This window comes from Adiantum capillus-veneris, chromosome 1 (genome assembly GCF_014529385.1).
Source record: "Adiantum capillus-veneris isolate H3 chromosome 1, ASM1452938v2, whole genome shotgun sequence".
In the NCBI taxonomy this organism is placed as follows: domain Eukaryota; kingdom Viridiplantae; phylum Streptophyta; class Polypodiopsida; order Polypodiales; family Pteridaceae; genus Adiantum; species Adiantum capillus-veneris.
The window spans coordinates 123169771-123187471 of record NC_140931.1 but is presented as its reverse complement, the minus strand read 5'-3'; the positions used below and the strand labels follow the sequence as shown (position 1 = coordinate 123187471).

The 17701-nt window shown below is 41.1% G+C and overlaps 1 pseudogene; it reads left to right on the top strand.

Annotated features, from left to right (window-relative positions):
* The first annotated feature begins 4567 nt into the window (after positions 1 to 4567).
* LOC147465477 (uncharacterized) lies at positions 4568 to 5841 on the top strand (annotated as a pseudogene).
* Positions 5842 to 17701: the final 11860 nt, after the last annotated feature.

Below are 17701 nucleotides of genomic sequence, written 5' to 3'. Positions count from 1 at the left end.
GGCTATGAACAAGTTTTAGTCCCTTAGTCCATTTGCCATAAACATCTCATGTTGCAAGCAATAAAAAAGTGTTAAAAAATAAAACAATGAAGTAAAAAAGTGTCAAGAAAAAGTAGCAAAAATGCTCTAGACACATGAAAAGAAAATTTATATGTTATGTTGTGTCTATGTGAGGCCTAGCACCTTATTGGCACTTGGCAGGCAAGGGGAATCACCTTGGATCGCTTGGTCAAGGCCCTAAACCAATGCCCTGCGCTGATAGGGGTTAGCCATTGCCTTGGTAGGCTAGTAGATTCTTGGAACACCTTCTTGAGGGTTCAAGAAGCAGAGAGTTGTAGCTAGAGTTGTCTTGGGGTGGTAGCCTTGTGATGTGTTTTACTTTTTTCTATGAAATGACAAAAACAAAACTTCCATGAGCTTCAAAAAGCTGTGACAATGTACTAATAGATTATGAGCTTTTTTATAGCCCGTAGACATGATAGACTTGGATGCTTTATTAAAATTAGTCATATAGTTTTTAGGCTAGTAGGTTTATGAACTTTCATTAGCCTAAGGTCATAATTGATTGCTTGTGTTTCATGCATTAAACTGAAATTTCAAGTGGTTTAATCTTCATGATAGCTTAAGTGCTTTTTTGCTTTGTGTTGTTTAGTTTTTGACTATGATTGACCCATCTTTTAGAAGCAAAAAATTCATTTTGCATGATTGTTCATTGCACTTTATGTTTTTTTCATCCTTGTCAGCCTTTGATGCTCATTACTTGTTTTATGTTTTGCAACTCAACATTTCTTCCATGGACTTGCTTTCTACCATGTCACCGTGTTTTGCTTCACCGGCACAAGAGAACGTGCGTCAAATTAGGAAGGGGGAAATGTTAGCAGCGGGTAACACATGCTACACCGATTCTGCACCAAGTTGAAGATTTGCTATCTATGTGCACAATATTTTCTATCCACATTGTATAAGGTTTTGGGCTCATTGGGAGTTCCAAGTTGTATATGCTAGCTAGAGGTTTCAACTTAAACCCATAGTAGAAGGGATTGTGGTGCAAGCCTTTATAAGGAAGCCTTTATGCAAGGAGGCTTCATTCTTGAGTAATCATTCTTGAGGAGCCATTCTTGAGAGCTCTCTCTCTCTCTCTCTTGAGTGTTCACTTTATGGATGGACTAGCCTTTTGCTTAATACCCATGCTTAAGAGGCTAGTGCTAATCCATTGTAATTAGAGAAGCATTTCTTAATATAATCTCTACTTTCTCCATTAGTCTTAATTCTTATATATTTCATTATGTCACAAAGTAATTTCACCTTCTCATTATTCTAGATTTGAGTATGTGTGATGACTTCTTGCTTATTGACCACTCCTATCCTTCTATGAGCACTCGATTTGTGATATTTAACATCGCTAATTAGGTTGATTAAGTTGGTTCTTAATCTTGTGATTAGTGTATGTGCCCTATTGTTTGCTTGTGTGTGGATGGGTTTAATGAAACTCTAGCACCATTCACCTTGTGTGTGTGTAGCTTTTGATGAAGTGCCTTGATTGGCATGCAGTTGATTGGAGAGGCCAACACCAATGCAATTAGTGTGTGCTTGGGGATTCTAGTCTATGGCAAGTCCGACTTTGGTGGGCTTAATGTGTGTAGATGATGCTTGATTGATGATGTGATTAGAATTAGTGATTCATGGATAATCTCTATTGCATTGGAAGAGCATTCTCTTGAATCCTCTCATTTGATGCATCCGATGCTGCTCTTGCTTCCATGCCCTAGCCGGGTTGCCGATCCTAGGATTGATAATTTAGGATGACTTGCAATGGTTCATGATGCTACCATATGGGTTCGAGACACGTTAAAAATATGTGCACTAGAACCATTGTAATCTCATTTGTTGAAACTCTTAATATGCTCATGGAAACTTTGGTAAGTTCAAGCTAAATTTACATAATCCCTGGCCAACGTCTAGTAGTTTGCATGAATTTACATCCTGCAAGGCATGAGGATTGATTACACGGAGTGATAATCATACATGAAATTTAGACGGTCAGACAAATATCATAAAACTTGATGGTTGGTTGAGTTTGTATAAAGACTGGGTATGATAGTGCCAATCTCCCATTACATGTAGGTCATGTTGATTATGATGGATTACCTCATTAAGGAGCTTAATTCTATCAAAAAATAGTTTTTCAAGAATTGAGGACGGGCGGCCAAAACTCAATTGTCTGGATGCTCAAAGAAAGCTTGGTATCTTGAGCACAATTATGCATATTGGTCTTAATACCTTGACACCCTTGAGAAACGATGAAGGTTGATAGCCCTTGATAATGAATATGCAAGATTTGGGTGACTGGCCAAATCTCATGGAGATTGAGTGATAGATACGTTTGTTTGCAAAGGTTCAAGATGCTATCATGTGTCTTCTCAACATACTAGAAGTGTGTGCACTAGAATTAATGTGAACTCATTGTTTAGGGTATGAGAATTGGATGGTTACCCAAGTCTCATAAGACTTAATTTCTAGGTGTGGTATATTGTAAATACTGAATATATCATGTTAAATCCTCATGTACACATATTGCTTGAAAACGTCTATTAGTTGGATATATGCATGAAATCTAGACAATTGACCAAATCTCATGGAGCTTAATAGCTAGTTAAGGTTGCCCTCAAATGTCCAAGACACTAGCACCAAGCTCCCATTGCATAGAAGTTATTATCAACTCCATTAAAAAAGTTCGCAGATTGCAGTTCTTCTTTGTAAGAATTGTCTAATGAGATTTGGTTGGCTGTCCAAATCTCAACATGTCTCAATGTTCATGATAACTAGGTTACATTCATGATAAGTACACATATTATTGTTTCATAATGTTTATTACTTCAAATGTGGACTCAAATATATACAAATTCTTTTTTAAATCTGTTATAGTGTGATTTTTTAATCAAAAATTGATTACACAAGATTTGACTAGCCATCCAAATCTCAACAATCTTGGTGTTCAAGGGAGATATTATACATTTAGCTTATTAAACCCAATGGACTTGTCGCTATTTAACAGCTTTGGTGCCTTGACACACTCAAACAAGATGAGAGTTATCATTAGGTAGTAAAGTATTTTGTACAAGGTCTCTTTAATTTATATTGATGAAATTGTATTGTTATCTCTGACATGCTCTCTCTTGTATTGCATGGTAAAGAAATGGCCCTTTATATACATGCAAGCATGGACCTCATTGTTTTAAAAAAAGTGGTTAGATGTGGGTTTGTATTTTTGTTTGACCCGTACGGATTGTGCCATGGAGTTACCATTGGTCTTGGAGATATCGCCGTTGCTATAGAGGATTGTGTTTGTCATGAAATTTCATTGCCCTTTACAACCATGGATGAATCTACCATAGGTGATGCAATTGACAGTGTAGTGAAGTGGAGTCATAAGTTAGTACATGTCATTGACATGGAGTTTGAGCCAATTAGCAACCCCACTAGTCCCATTGTTGATGTTGAACATGAAAGTGATCCAGATCAATTAGCATCTATGCAAGATAGCATGTCTAGCAAAGAGTCATGGAAAGATAAGAGGAAATAGAGTTGTACTATAGGTGGTGCAAGTACTCAAAGATTCCTCCCAATTAGTATGTATGCATCATTTATGTGAAAAAATGGATTTTTAAAACCATCAATTCCTCAATTGAAGACTAAGCCAACGGTTGTGAACAACTCATGGTAGCTAAAAGTTTTCTTGACTGGCATGATAACTCATGTGCATGGTCATGTTAAATATGGTCACTTTGCATTGACAGATTTGAGGCCCTCTAATCCAAATACAACAATTGAATCTCTTTGTATTTGCTTGCACAACCTAAAGGGGAGAGGTAAACATGACTTGGGGAGAACAATACTCTAGACAAGCTCGTGGCAATAGCTTGTTTAATGATTTGCTTCAAAGGAATTCTCGTAGTGCTTTGAGAGATTTAGTCAATGAGGACATCGATGTCAAACAACCCTGATCAAGGTATACAACCAACAAGAATCAAACGTGAAAGTCACATACAAACCTAGAGAGCTTTCAAAACACTACTTGGGATCTTGCTATTGTAGTTAGATAATTTTGCAATTGAAAATAAGAACCAATGTATGTTTGCATATCTCTCTTTACTTGTAGCTTGTGGTGTCTTCAAGACTATGCAATTGGGTTTCTTAATGGTGGGACATACACACAAAGACATAGATGTCATGTTTAGCAAGTTCTTAAAAAGCTTGAGTTAAAAAGCTTGAGAAATAATGATGCCTTCGTGTTCCCTCATTTGATAGAGATTTTTTAATCGATGTGAGAAGTCATCACCGTCCCCATTTTTGCTCAGGCAAGTGCCCGACGTCAAGAGCTTTGTGGAAGGATATCTGTGTGATGGTCTAGATGCTCTAGTGGAGCACTCAAAAGCACTGCAATCTAGACTTTTTTATGCAAGATGATGTACGTGTCATGCAATACAAGGTGCACCCAAAGATGCTTGATTGGAAGTCAACAGAGGGAGGGATAGAGCTATGGAAGAGGGATGATACAAGAAAGGTCATGCTTCCTCAAGGGTCACCAATGTTCTTATAATTAGAAGATTCAATCAAGGACAATATCCAAGTGATTCGAGGGATAAATGACCACATAATATATTGGGAGAAATGGGTGGGCATCAAGGATTTTGGGTCAAGTTATGAAAAAACTATTTGTCTTGTGATTGAGTATTGGAAGAAAATGGTCATTGAATTACGAAAACACTCTCTACCAAATGCACGCGTGTATGAAAGATTTGGATGCTATCAGAAGGAACTCATTACGGTGGAAGGGGAAAATCAACTTCAAAGTCAATGACTTGACAACACACACACACACACACACCTCTCTATAGCTCAAGTGGAATCACAACACCCAATCCTCTCAAAAAACCACATTGAACAACCAAAATTCATAGCAATCACTCGTCTACAGGCACACCCAAGCACACAATCACACTGAAAAGCACAACTTATTGCATTCCAATCTTCGTCATCGCTTCTCAATTTTCAACTACATGCATAACACTTCTCGCTCCCTCTCTCTTTGCACACACGCCAATTGGCTCAGGGGGCTCATACATAGCCTACACACGCCGACGCCTTTGCACAAGAGAAGAGCAAAGAAGAAGGGATGTGGGAGACGACACAATCAAAGCTTGATTCTTTCCCAAGTGATTGGCTATGGTGGAGCATACACAAAAAGGCTCTCTCAGAGCTCTGTCTCCTTCTTTGTCCTGCCCACAACCTTGAAAAGCATTAGGTTACGACAACTGATATATCTTCCAAACGGTGCCAAATTAGCTTACATGTGTGAGACGCAAAAACGTCCAAAACAACATTTTCCTTCAACCCAGCAATTTGTTTGTGAAAAAAAATGAGTTTTGCAAAAATTACAGAATAGGACTTTTTGGCCCTCTTCGCACAGGAAAGTTAAGTCACTCACCCACTTTCTTTTTTATCAGTAACCACATGGTCTTCACTTCCAAACTTGCCTTGCATGGCCTAAGGCTTTTCACATGGAGAGCCTTCTTTATAGCATCAAATATCTACTTTGGTCGACATAGCTTCATAAGTCATACACGTCATGAATTCTTTTGTCCGTACTGGGTCTTCACACATGCTTTGACATTCTGGCATACATTTGTAAGCACCCTGAACACTGCTTTCCATGATTTTGAGCATGGACACTTTAGAGATGGAAGAGGATTATGAGTTTGAGGGCTATGAGGAGTACAATGACCGTTATTGTGGTCCACAAAACTAGAGACTCGAGGACTCATTTGTTCCATTGATTAATGTCAAAAAAGGGGACTTCATATTGGTATGCCGTTCTGATGTAGTATGCTCAATGTGGCTAGGTGTTGTTCAATCAAACATTGATGTTGGTTCTAATTCAACTAATTTTAGGAAGGTCCTCGGTCACTATTGGGCACCACTGTGCAAGAAGAAGGGTGTGAGTGATGATGAGGTTTATGAAAATTGTTAGGATAAGGAATGGGGACCTAATGTAAGAGATCCATAAGAATGGGACGATTTTGATGCAATTGTCTTCTCATGGGTGAGAAGGGGGCAACCAAATAATTCGAATAGGGTGAAGATCCCAAAGCATGTTATTGAAAAGGCTCGAACATCCTCAAAGAAGGATAAGACAATTATGATGAATTTGGCTTAGCCATTGAAAAGTGCTCACTTGTCAAACCTTCCTTTCAATTTATTCCAGCTTATGTAATGGTCTAATCCCTTTTCAATTTATTTTTAACAAGGTGTGTGTACCATATGAGATTAAGACTGTTGTTATGATGTTTGTGGTGATCAAGGTGTTTATTAACACCACATACCCTATGAGATGTGGGCTCTTTTCTAAATTAAAAAGCATTCTACAAGTGATTGGAACACATATTGAACACTCATTTTCCCAAAATAATTGGGATTTTTTCCATTTTAAGTGGAATGGGTCGAAGTTTAAGATTCCACTTCATTATTTTTTGAGCCGGTTACAAAGGCAAAGTAGCAAAGTAGGGTGCATGCATATTACTAAGGCATATATATTTGAAAAGTAACTGATAACTATGCCCCATGTGACCACTACCTTATACAGGAATCCTATCCACTATATTTTGTGTTCTATTAAAGAGATTCAAATGAGGTGGGGATGACTTCAAAGTGAGCATGACCCCTAAAAGAAAAGGTTATGGGACCATTACGCTTGTCTTGTCATTCATTGAATCATAGTGATTGGGACATTAGAGTGAGAGAGAGAGAGAGAGAGAGAGAGAGAGAGAGAGAGAGAGAGAGAGAGAGAGAGAGAGAGAGAGAATGTTCTCATAGTATTGGGTGCCCCAATACCTTCCTCTGAAATCCAATGAGGTCAGTCGATGAGGACGTCTAGTGTGCCTCTTTAATGCTCAATGAGATAGCACCCGTCTAACTAGTCAAGTTGGCCCCATTTAGGCTAGAGTAGAGGATCCATTTCAGAAGAGGCTTGGGGCACTCGTCTCCCACTTGTCCATAACAAAGGACCAAGAGGACCTGGACTGGTATGGTAATAGATCATAAGTGTACATAGCTAGTATATATTAAAGAGTAACATGAGTCAAGAGGAGGCTATATCTATTAGGGTGAGGGCCCCATCAAGGGTTGATAAGACAATAGGAGGAGAAGGAAGTTGACCAATTGGAAGACCGAGACACCTACAAGAAATTGAGCAACGATTAGAATTAGGGGGTTATAAGGTATGGAAAAGCTCAGTTTACTCCCACCAAACATGATATGTTTCACAATACGCCCTGGGTGGTCAGGCGCGTCGGAATAATAGTCGTCATCACTAGCAATCTTAACAAACTCGACCTCCCAGATTAAGAGATGCACGGATATGATAGCAAGGCATGCGAGAAGAAGGAGCTCCACATACCCTGAACGGCAAGTTGGCGGGTCCTTTCCCATGTGGCAAATGCTTGGGCCTTCTCTTTACCCAAGACCCTCATATAGGACCAGACAAACGGAGTGGAAATAAATTTACCGAGCCTGATAAGGCCCTCTGAGATAGCTTGTCCGGCCCACCATTCAACACGTCTGACATCCAGGTGACCCACAACCCGGTCCCACACCTGGTGACCCACGTCAGTGTAATGAGCTTCTGGTGGTCTACATCCGTAAGGGAGGCGGGCCCGCCCTTCTTACTCTTATTGGCCTCGTTTAGGACTGCAAGCATTTAATGAACATCATTGAGAGTGGCATGGTCCATAATATATTTAAAGATGCCGAGTAACCCAAAGAGTTGGAAAAGAACAAACCCATATGAGAGATCCCTCCATTAATAGATTGAACAAGATGACCGAGATAGGATTGGGGACGATGAATCCATGTGATTGTTGGTGGCGCTCGACGTGGGCTGTTCTGGATGAGGTACAAATAGAAGAGAAAGACAACAACAAGGAAAGAATGTGGGATCGTGCCTGTTACTTTTAAGCCCATACAAAAGGTAAATATAAGATTGTTAAAAAGAGGGGGGTTTTATAGTGTTGATCGTGTCGATAGTGTCGATAGCTTTAAGAATTTTAATAGCATTTTGGGGAGGGAGGAAGGGGGGTGAGTCGGGCTTCCTGTTCCAATGGAATTTAGAGCCCTAAAAAGCACTGGTGGTTTATCTGAGCAAAACATCCAGTGAATGAAAGGCGGAGGGACAACTGGAACGTCAAGTAAGGTGGACCAACCTATCGTTCTCTATGTAACAGACTTGGACACTCCAAGTCAAGAATCAATCGCGACAACACCAAATAACCACTTCAAAACAGTTCACAGTTCACAATAGAGTTACACTGGCCTGGCGGAGTTTTGTGCCGAGAGATATTGGCCCCAAAGACTGGCGCCCCTTTCGGTATTTCTTTTTGTATTCATCTGAGTTCAAATTACAAGAGTGGTTGGGTCTCACTCTCAGATTCTACGTCCAGATGCTCTGCAGAGTGGGAACCCAATCCACTTATTTATTTACAAGGGATGCCAAAGCAGAGCCCCAAAAGCTTAAAATCAAAAGCCTAAAAATAAAAGCAAAGGCTCTTTCTCTCACAAGCTCTCTTGAGCTTATCAAATTAAAGCAAAGGAGTTCTCTCTCTTTCTCTCTCTAAAATTGCATAGAATAAAAGCAGCTTTTTTTTCCCAGCGCAAAATCCAAAAATCTGTTGTACAAGCTCCACAATTTCCGCCGTGATTTCCAGGACTTGCCGTAGGTGCCACGTCATCATGTTTGCGCATTTTCCAAAATCTTTCCCTGATGCCTTTAGGGTTAGGGTTAGGGTTTTTGGTAGAAATTAGGGTTTGCAGGCTTTAGGGTTTGTAGGTTTTTAGGGTTTTTGCAAACGGGCATTCATGTCATCCAAACCCTAGCAATCGGGTAGCCACATCATCACTTTGTGACACTCTAGGCTCACTGGGATCCCCAAGCAAGAATCTTCCAAGTAAAAACGATATGCATTATAAGAACAACTTCATGGGAGGCGAGTATACGAGAGGTAAGCAACCCGTTGTTGTATACGTTGTGTGGGTTTCCCGATAGAGACTCCTCTTTTGGCCTTCCGTAGTACACCTTTGGCTGGGAGGGAAGATATATCAGGTTCTTGGAGCCCACCATATCGTGAAAAAGGGCAAATTCTCATAGTATTAAGTGCCCCAATACCTTCCTCTGAAATCCAATGAGGTCAGTCAACGGGGACGTCTGGTGTGCCTCCTTAATGCTCACTGAGATAGCACCCGTCTGACTAGTCACGCTGGCCCCATTTAGGCCAGAGTAGAGGATCCATTTCAGGAGGGGCTTGGGACACTTGTCTCCCCACTTGTGCATAACAAAGGACCAATCTCTCTCTCTCTCTCTCTCTCTCTCTCTCTCTCTCTCTCTCTCTCTCTCTCTCTCTCTCTCTCTCTCTCTCTCTCTCTCTCTCTCTCTCTCTCTCTCTCTCTAGATATACAGACTAATAGAAAAATCCGGAAAGAGTCATATTGGTAAGATAAAAACATCCACATACTCCTTTCTTCCCGATAATTACCGCTCTTTGATCCATCTAGGCAGGTTTACCACCTACAACCTCTCCAGAGAAGTGGGTTAGGTGTACAGTCCGCTTCTGTTGGTCACTACTAGAGCTAGTAAAGAGAGAGAGAGAGATCTCAGGAGAGCATGGAGATGAGGTCTCTCTCTTTCTTTCATCTCTCATCTACTGAGAGAGAGAGAGAGAGAGAGCTCAGGAGAGCATGGAGATGAGCTCTCTCTCTCTCTCTCATCTCTCATCTCCTGAGAGAGAGAGAAATGAAATGAAATGAAATGTAATATTAACGTCTTCAAAAGGCCAAAATGACCTATGATAGCAAAATGTTACATGTGGTGAATCTAATAACAGGTCTGGGTATAAAAAGTACAAAGAATTGAAAAGAAAATAGTTGGTAGGGGTGGGGTGAAAGCTGATACAAAGGGGGATACAAAAAGGGGAGGGAGGGTTGATACAGTGGAGCTCTTTGACAATAGAGACATCAATATCCAAAAGGTGTAGAGGTTCAATGTCCTCCATGGTAAGCACTCTTGTCGGGACGGCTCCTATGTCGTGCCAGTATGGTATGGATCCTCTATCGCAATTTGTGTCCATGTCGAGAGGGCTCCCTCATCTGTGGGCGACAAAACCACCCCAACTCTATTGCCTGATCAAGCAGTATGCCTCTGGTGCTGCTATGTTGTGGGGGCTGCTCGAACTCCTATGTCTATGACTAGAAAAAATCTATAATATGCCGTTGTTGTTGGTTCTCTCTCATTGTGCCCCTCTTCAAGAGGTCCTCTTTGTGTCTGCAAATCTCCAGTAAGTATAATTTGAGGCATTTTTAATCCCGGTATCTCATGACTCTAGAGAGTGGTCGAAAACCCTCACTGAATAGATAGTGAAAGTGGCTTCGTATCTCATAGTATATTGGGCAGTGATATATGTAATGTATCTCTATCTCAAGCTCTATCTGGCACACTTGACAAATCCTGGACTCAGCGGGTACTCCTCTAAATCTGCCTGTCTTGATCTCTAGCTGATGTGAGGATGTGAGTATCTGATCGATAGCACATCGTATCCCATGGGAGAGTATCCATGTATCCTGGTCTGGTCACAAAACTATCCTCCGTAAGCTAGAGAAGATTCTCTCTATAGAAATCCATCTTCGTACCCAACTCATTTGTAGGATGTATCCATGTCCTCTTCGTATCCAGCTGAATCAAGTCTTGTATAATGAGCCTGGTGATCTCTACCCTAGTGAGGGAGATGGAGGGTGCATCTAGAGACTACTAAAATAGGGTAGTTGATCCATACTAAAGCCATGTAATTGAAACCAAGATGCCATCTTTGCATACCAACATGATCTATATCCCTACAATGCGAGTTGTCGCAAAGACTCTAGTGCTAATCAAGCATATCTGTCTCTAGGGAGAGCCCAGGTGATATGCATAAATGAAAAGTGAGTGCCTCCACTACCGATGGAGGAGCAATGAGCTCCACCCTAACAATGTCATGTGGTATTGAGGCCTTGGCCCTAATCATCCGAGAAATCATAGACACCAAGGGACTGTCCATATATCTCCATCCACCAGTATTGTGAGCTCTGCTATGATGATCAATTGAGGGGCCCCATATCTCCAGCCCATACAGCATGACCGAAGTGACCAAAGTGTCAAAGAGCCAAAGCTTTGTCCAAGGTTCCTGGAACTGAACGTGCGAACATATCCTCTCAAGTCTCCCCAATGCCGCATAGGCTCTGGTCAATCTCGTATCTGCTGCACGCCTCAGGGAAAATATTGGACCACTGAAAATTTCCCCAAGATAAGTTTATGCATCTGTATACTCCACAGTCTCTCGATCATATGTAAAGGTGGGGGCGGATCTCCTTACCCACTGCATCGTAGTGTTAAAAACCATTACCTTAGTCTTACTAAGGTTCACAGACAATCCATTGTCCTGTGCAAATACATGCTATGCATCCAAATGACATTGCATCCCTTCTAAAGAATTTGAGATCACCACAATATCATCAACATATAATAGCAATGGGATCCACGTCCCTGCCAATCGGGCACCTCTATCACCCTCTGTCTGTACATTATCTTAAAACTCGTCTACATATATCCCAAAGATAGGAGACAGACCTACTTCACCCCAATTGTGGAGTGAACCATGTCTAACATGCACTAAGTAGTGCGTACCTACCCTACCACTGTCCTGTACAAAGCTAAAATCCCCCAAATCACCTCTATGGGCACCCCCATGTCTTGCAATATACGTATGAGTCTGGCTCGAGCACTGTATCAAAGTCTTTGCGGAACTCCACAACGCTACAATAAATCCTCCGGTCATGGTGTCTACCCTCCTCAATAATGGCTCCGAGCGTCAAAATGTGATCAAGAGTGGAGAAACCTCTCTTGAACCCTGCTTGTCTTGTTGCCCGTATGCCCTCTCTCTCTGCCCATCTACTCAAATCATGCTCAAGAATTGATGCATATAGCCTAGCCAGAGTGTGACCAACCATGATGGTATGGTGATTCCCGGGAAGCATAGGATCTCTCGACTTGAAGATAGGCATAGTCGTGGACATAATCCAAGTTTCAGGAAAACCCTCGTACATGGCTCTATTAAACATCATAGCAAGAGGCTCTGCAAGCATACCTCTATAATAAATGAAGTGCTCTGCTATCAGACCATCATGATCATGTGCTCTTCTTGTTTTCATCCTATCAATGGCTTTCCTTACCCTCTTAGCAGTAAAGAAAGCACATGTCTCTGGGCATGCCTCTGGAGGGTCAGGCAAAGGTGGTTGCACCGATGTTGTATAGAGAGATGTAGCATATTTTCCCCATGTCTCTGTGGAAGTGATGATTGGCAGTGGAGAGTGCTCATGGAAAATCCTCCATGCCTCATTAGAGTCCTGACTCATAAATAGTTGATACAGATCACAGATAGGTGAGCCCTCTTCTTTCGTCGCACTAGGCGGCGAAAGATAATCTGTGACTGTCTATGTGTGGTAGTACCCATGAGCACCTCTCTCTCTAATCCGATTGTCATAAAAACTAATATCTAATTCTCCCAAAGGATTTTCTCATGTTAAACTGATCATTTAATATGGGGAAGTATCAAGCGAGTAAAAGCTAGAATATTGGTAAGGCTGCCAAACTGGTCTCAGCAAGAATCCAAAGGAGGAAAAAAAGGGATCCAAAGTGATACAGTTTTCAAAAGAGTAATGTGCTTCAATGGGGCTTAAAAGGCCTAAGGTTTAGCTCCATTAAGACTTCCATAGGCTAAGGTTCCAAAAGTTAACTAATAAGTCCAATGGCCAAAGGTGGAAAATATTGGATGGTTATGGGAAGACTAAAAAGTATTCCCACATCATCCCTAGGAAGGAGGGGGCGAGCCCTAATGGTAGGGGATTAGAGAGAAACACACACACACACACTCCCAAGCTCTCCCCAAAGGGAAGAATAGACACATGGCAGGCTCCTAGCCCAGTTGCCCCCAATCTCTCCTCAAATCCTATTGGATGGCCATAGAGGTGGACCAATGAGAATTAGGCTAGAGTAAAATTAGTCTAATCAATTTAAAAATGCTTGATAAAAGAACCAATAGAAATTAAGTTCCCTAGAAGACTATTGAATAGTCTACCAAGGGGTCCAATGAGCATCCAACATCCCAATCGCTTGCTTGATTCCTATTGGCCAGAAGACTAAAAGGTCCAATGAGAGTTTAAATAAATTATTTAATTACCTAAATCTCTCACAAAAGGGGAAAGAGAGACACATGTCACAAGGCTATCAATTATGCTTCTACTTTGTGATTGGCTAAGCTTTGCAGGAGCCAATGGGAAGCCAGCAAGAGAAAAAAGCAAGAGGGGTCGACCAAGTAGAGAGAGAGTTGGCATTTTTAGTCTAACTCACTTTGCTACACACACACACACACACACACACACACACACACACTATGTGTTGTGCAAGAACTCCATCTCCTTCTCCAAGCATTGAGAAGTGGAGGCCTACACCAACAACTCTTGGCTATGGAATGCAAATCCAACCAAGGGCCAAGCTTCAATGGCATGCTCAACTCCTCTACCATGCTAATTACTAAGCTAAGCTATGTTATTAGAGTAATTATGTGAGGAGAATACTTATTTCTTGTAAGATACATCTTCTTCCTCTCAATCTTTTCTCATTCCTTGCTAGTTCTGACCATTTTTGAAGGTGTGTGAGGTCTTAGGACTGAGACTAGGGACACTAGGTGTGTTTTTCAAGAATAATTGGTGCATGAAGATTCCATCTTCATTGCACCAACAAATTTTGTCAAGGAACACAAAGATTGTACTGTACAAAAGTCTCCTTTGATGGGAGAAGCTATAATACAAATCCTTTTTGGAGGGGGGACCGGCTCCATGTAAATTCGGCCCTCAACTGTTGTCAATTTTTGTATTTCTCTCTCTTTTCAAGTATTGTCTATGCTAAACTAGCTAGGTGTAAATTGCTATGTTGCTTTCTCAAACTAAGTACTCTCTCTATGCTCATTAGGAATTTGTTCTTAATGAAATGCTCACTATGTTATCATTTTCGGCTACACACAAGTTACTAGTGCATTAAATGTTACATTGGTATCAGAGCTATTGGTTTCTGTTTTCTTGCTCAAGATGAGAGGTCCTCAATCTTTCTACAAATGGTTGGTGTTATTAATTGCAAAAGAGTAAGTAGAATAGGGATTTTTCATCCTTGAACCATGCCTGCTTATGCAGTTAACGGGGATATCGTCGAAATCTATGGTCTTAATAATGGAGTCCTACGCAGCTTGCTATGGCTTAACCATTATTGAGCTGTTAGAAGCTTGATAGGAACCGGTGTTGTCTTGGCTTTGTTAAATCCTCTCTTCTATTCCTTGCAATTAATAATATTCAAGCCACGGGTATAGATGCTTGAGTGCTTATCTTTGAAGGTAAAGATGAGTAGCGACTAGGGCTTGAAGTGCCAAAGTACAAGTAAAAATTTACACCTAAAATTTGCTAGTATGGCTGACAAGAAAAAAGAGATTGAAATGAATGTTAATAGCTTTGATTTTGCTAATGAAAGAGAAACTAATGATGTCCCTATGCTTGTAAACTATCTTGTTTCTAAGCTTCAACATTCCCTGGGCAATCCATCCCTCCAAGGTAAAGTGCTACATCAATTGCGCACCCATGGTATTCTCCAAACTCCCTACCAAGAAGAGAGAGTACCTAGGAAAGCTCTTGGTGAGACTTCCAAAAGAGGACTCTCTCCGATAAGGGAAGAAGAGGAGGATCCGTACGAAGGGCTCAAAAACTTACTACTCAATGATGCATCTCCCTCCCAAAGGAGAACCCAAGTTTCAACGGTAGAGCCCCCACCGAAAGAACGAGAAAGAAGTGAGTCTCCTACCACCTCGGTGGAGATGGCTCCACGAAGACAGCGGGCAAAACACTCTCCAAAACCCCCTAAACGGAGAAGACCATCACATACTCCTCTTCACCATAATTCAAAGAAGAGAAAACAAGAGAAGAAAAAAGAGAGAAAGAGGTCACCCTCTTCTCAGACTTCTTCATCCTCTTCTGAAGAAAGTGATGGTGTAGACAAGGAGGAACAAGGGAAGAAAAAGGCGAGAAAGAGGTCACCCTCTTCTCCATCCTCCTCATATTCTTCCTCTTCTTAAGAAAGTGATGGTGCAGCTCTCGAATCACCCAAAAGAAGAGGCCATAGGAAATCCTATGCCGCCTGGAAAAGGTCGTCCAAGCTAAAAGTTCAAAGAGGGAGGAAAGAACATCTCTTTCCTTACCTACGATGGCACCTTTGGTGCTACAAACAAAGTCTTGGCCTTTATCCTACAATTCGATGCGGGATTTGGAGATGAGGGCTTCAGGGAGTCCTCTAAGCTACATCATGTAGCTATGCATTTTCAAAAGTCCAGGAAATGGTGGTCTAGTCTATGAGCAAACAGTGAAGCTCCATGAATATAGAAAGTTTTAAGAGCTTCCATCATGAAGGAGTTTTGGCTACCAATGCCAAAGACAAAGTACTCACCGAATGGTGAAGCTTGAAGCTCTTTCCCTACGAATCTATTCACAAATATGTAAACAAGTTTTGGAATTTACATCTCAAAGCCACTGTCTACAAAAAGATGGATTTTGGAGAGCAAAAATAACAATTTTGTGCGAGTTTATCTAAGGATATGGCAGAGTATCTTAACTCCCAAAGGCCACGCATCATATCTGCGGTCATACACCATACCATGGTGGCTTCAAGAATCACCTTCCAGCAAGGGGCTAAGAGAAATCTTAAGCCCATGGCAAACAAGGAGCGTAATGAGCCTAAGGGGAAGGATAACGTCCAAAAGTCTCCCAAAGGCAACGGCAACAACAACAAAGCTAAGGAGAAGGTAGTTTATGAAGGCAAAAATATAATCTCTCCTGAAGAGCTAGAGCATTTTTGAAAAGATAACCGTTGTTTCAAGTGCGGGGAGCAAGGGCATGCCTATCATGCTTGCCCCCACAAGAATACATGTAATGAGCCTCCTAGAGCTATCTTGGTCGAAATTCAAGAAGAGGATGCTCATCACAAAGGATCTCCTCTATTTCATGCTTGGGGAAAGGTAAGAGGACATGATGCTTTCATTCTCTTTCACCTTGGTTCTACTCACAATTTCATATCCACAGAGTTGGCCACCAAGCTAGGTATCCAAGCCTATGAGATGGGAGATGTCCTACCTATCGATCGTGCTTTCAAGGGGCAAGAAGCCTCAGTCACTCCCTTAATTGGAAAATTGAGGCTTCATGTCCAAAGCTATGTGGACAAGAAAGATTTCTTCATCTCTCCTCTCAAACATGAGGATGTAATCTTAGGGGCACCATGGTTTGATCGTATGGCTACCAATGTTAAATTCCCTGAAAGACAAATCTACTTTAGATTCAGGGAAAAAGATATGTACATAGATGCTAAGGAGTTGGGTAGTACCATACCCATTGTACATAAGCAAGCTTTCAATAAGTCAATAAAGAGATCTATTTCCGTGTACATGATTTTTGTTAAAGATTCTCAAAATGAACCTAATGTTTTAGCAAAAGAAGAAATAACCAATAATCAAAAGGAACTAGAGTTATCCCAGTTCCTCAAGGGATTCCAAGATGTTTTTATCGACGACATCCCTTGTAAGCTACCTCCCAAACGAGGGGGTGACGACCATGGAATTGAACTTCTTCCAAGAAGCTCACCACTTAATAAACCTCCTATCGAGTTTCTCAAGCTCAACAAGAGGAGATTATGCGGCAAGTGTATGAGTTCGTTGAGAAAGGCATGTTTAGGCCTAGCTCATCTCCATTTTGTTCACTAGTGTTATTAGTGCAAAAGAAAGATGGCACATATCGTATGTGTGTCGACTATAGAGCACTTATCAGGATCACTATCAAGAATAGGTTTCCCGTTCCACGAGTAGAAGAATTATTTAATAAGCTATTAGGGTCGACCTACTTTAGTAGGATTGACCTAAAAAGTGGCTACCATCAAATAAGGATAGTTGATTAGGACATTGTAAGACTGCATTCCGCACTACTTTTGGTCTTTACGAGTGCATTGTCATGCCTTTTGGCTTGACCAATGCACCAACCACATTTAACCGTCCGGTGGTGGAGAAGCTATTCAGGCCTCATCGTACTGGAGTGTTCTTTGATGATATAATTATCTACTCTAATTCATTAGACGAACACAAGCAAGACCTCCATGTAATATTTCAAGTTTTACGAGAGAATAAACTTTATATTAATTGTAAGAAAACTGAATTTTTCTTACTAGAGATTCAGTATTTAGGTCACAACTCTCAAGAAGGCATCCAAATGGATCCATCAAAGTTAGAGGTAATAAAAGGATAGCCTAATCCAAGGAATCTGCATGAACTAAAAAGCTTTATAGGTATGTGTACATACTATGGACGCTTCATAGAAAAGTTCTCACAAATGCCGGGACCATTACATGACCTAACAAAGAAAAACATTAGGTATATATGGTCCACCAAGGAGAACATTGCTTTCGAAAAGCTTAAAGAGAAGCTTATCTCTCAACCTGTGCTTACACTGTCGGATCTCTCAAAGAAATTTTAGGTCCAATGCG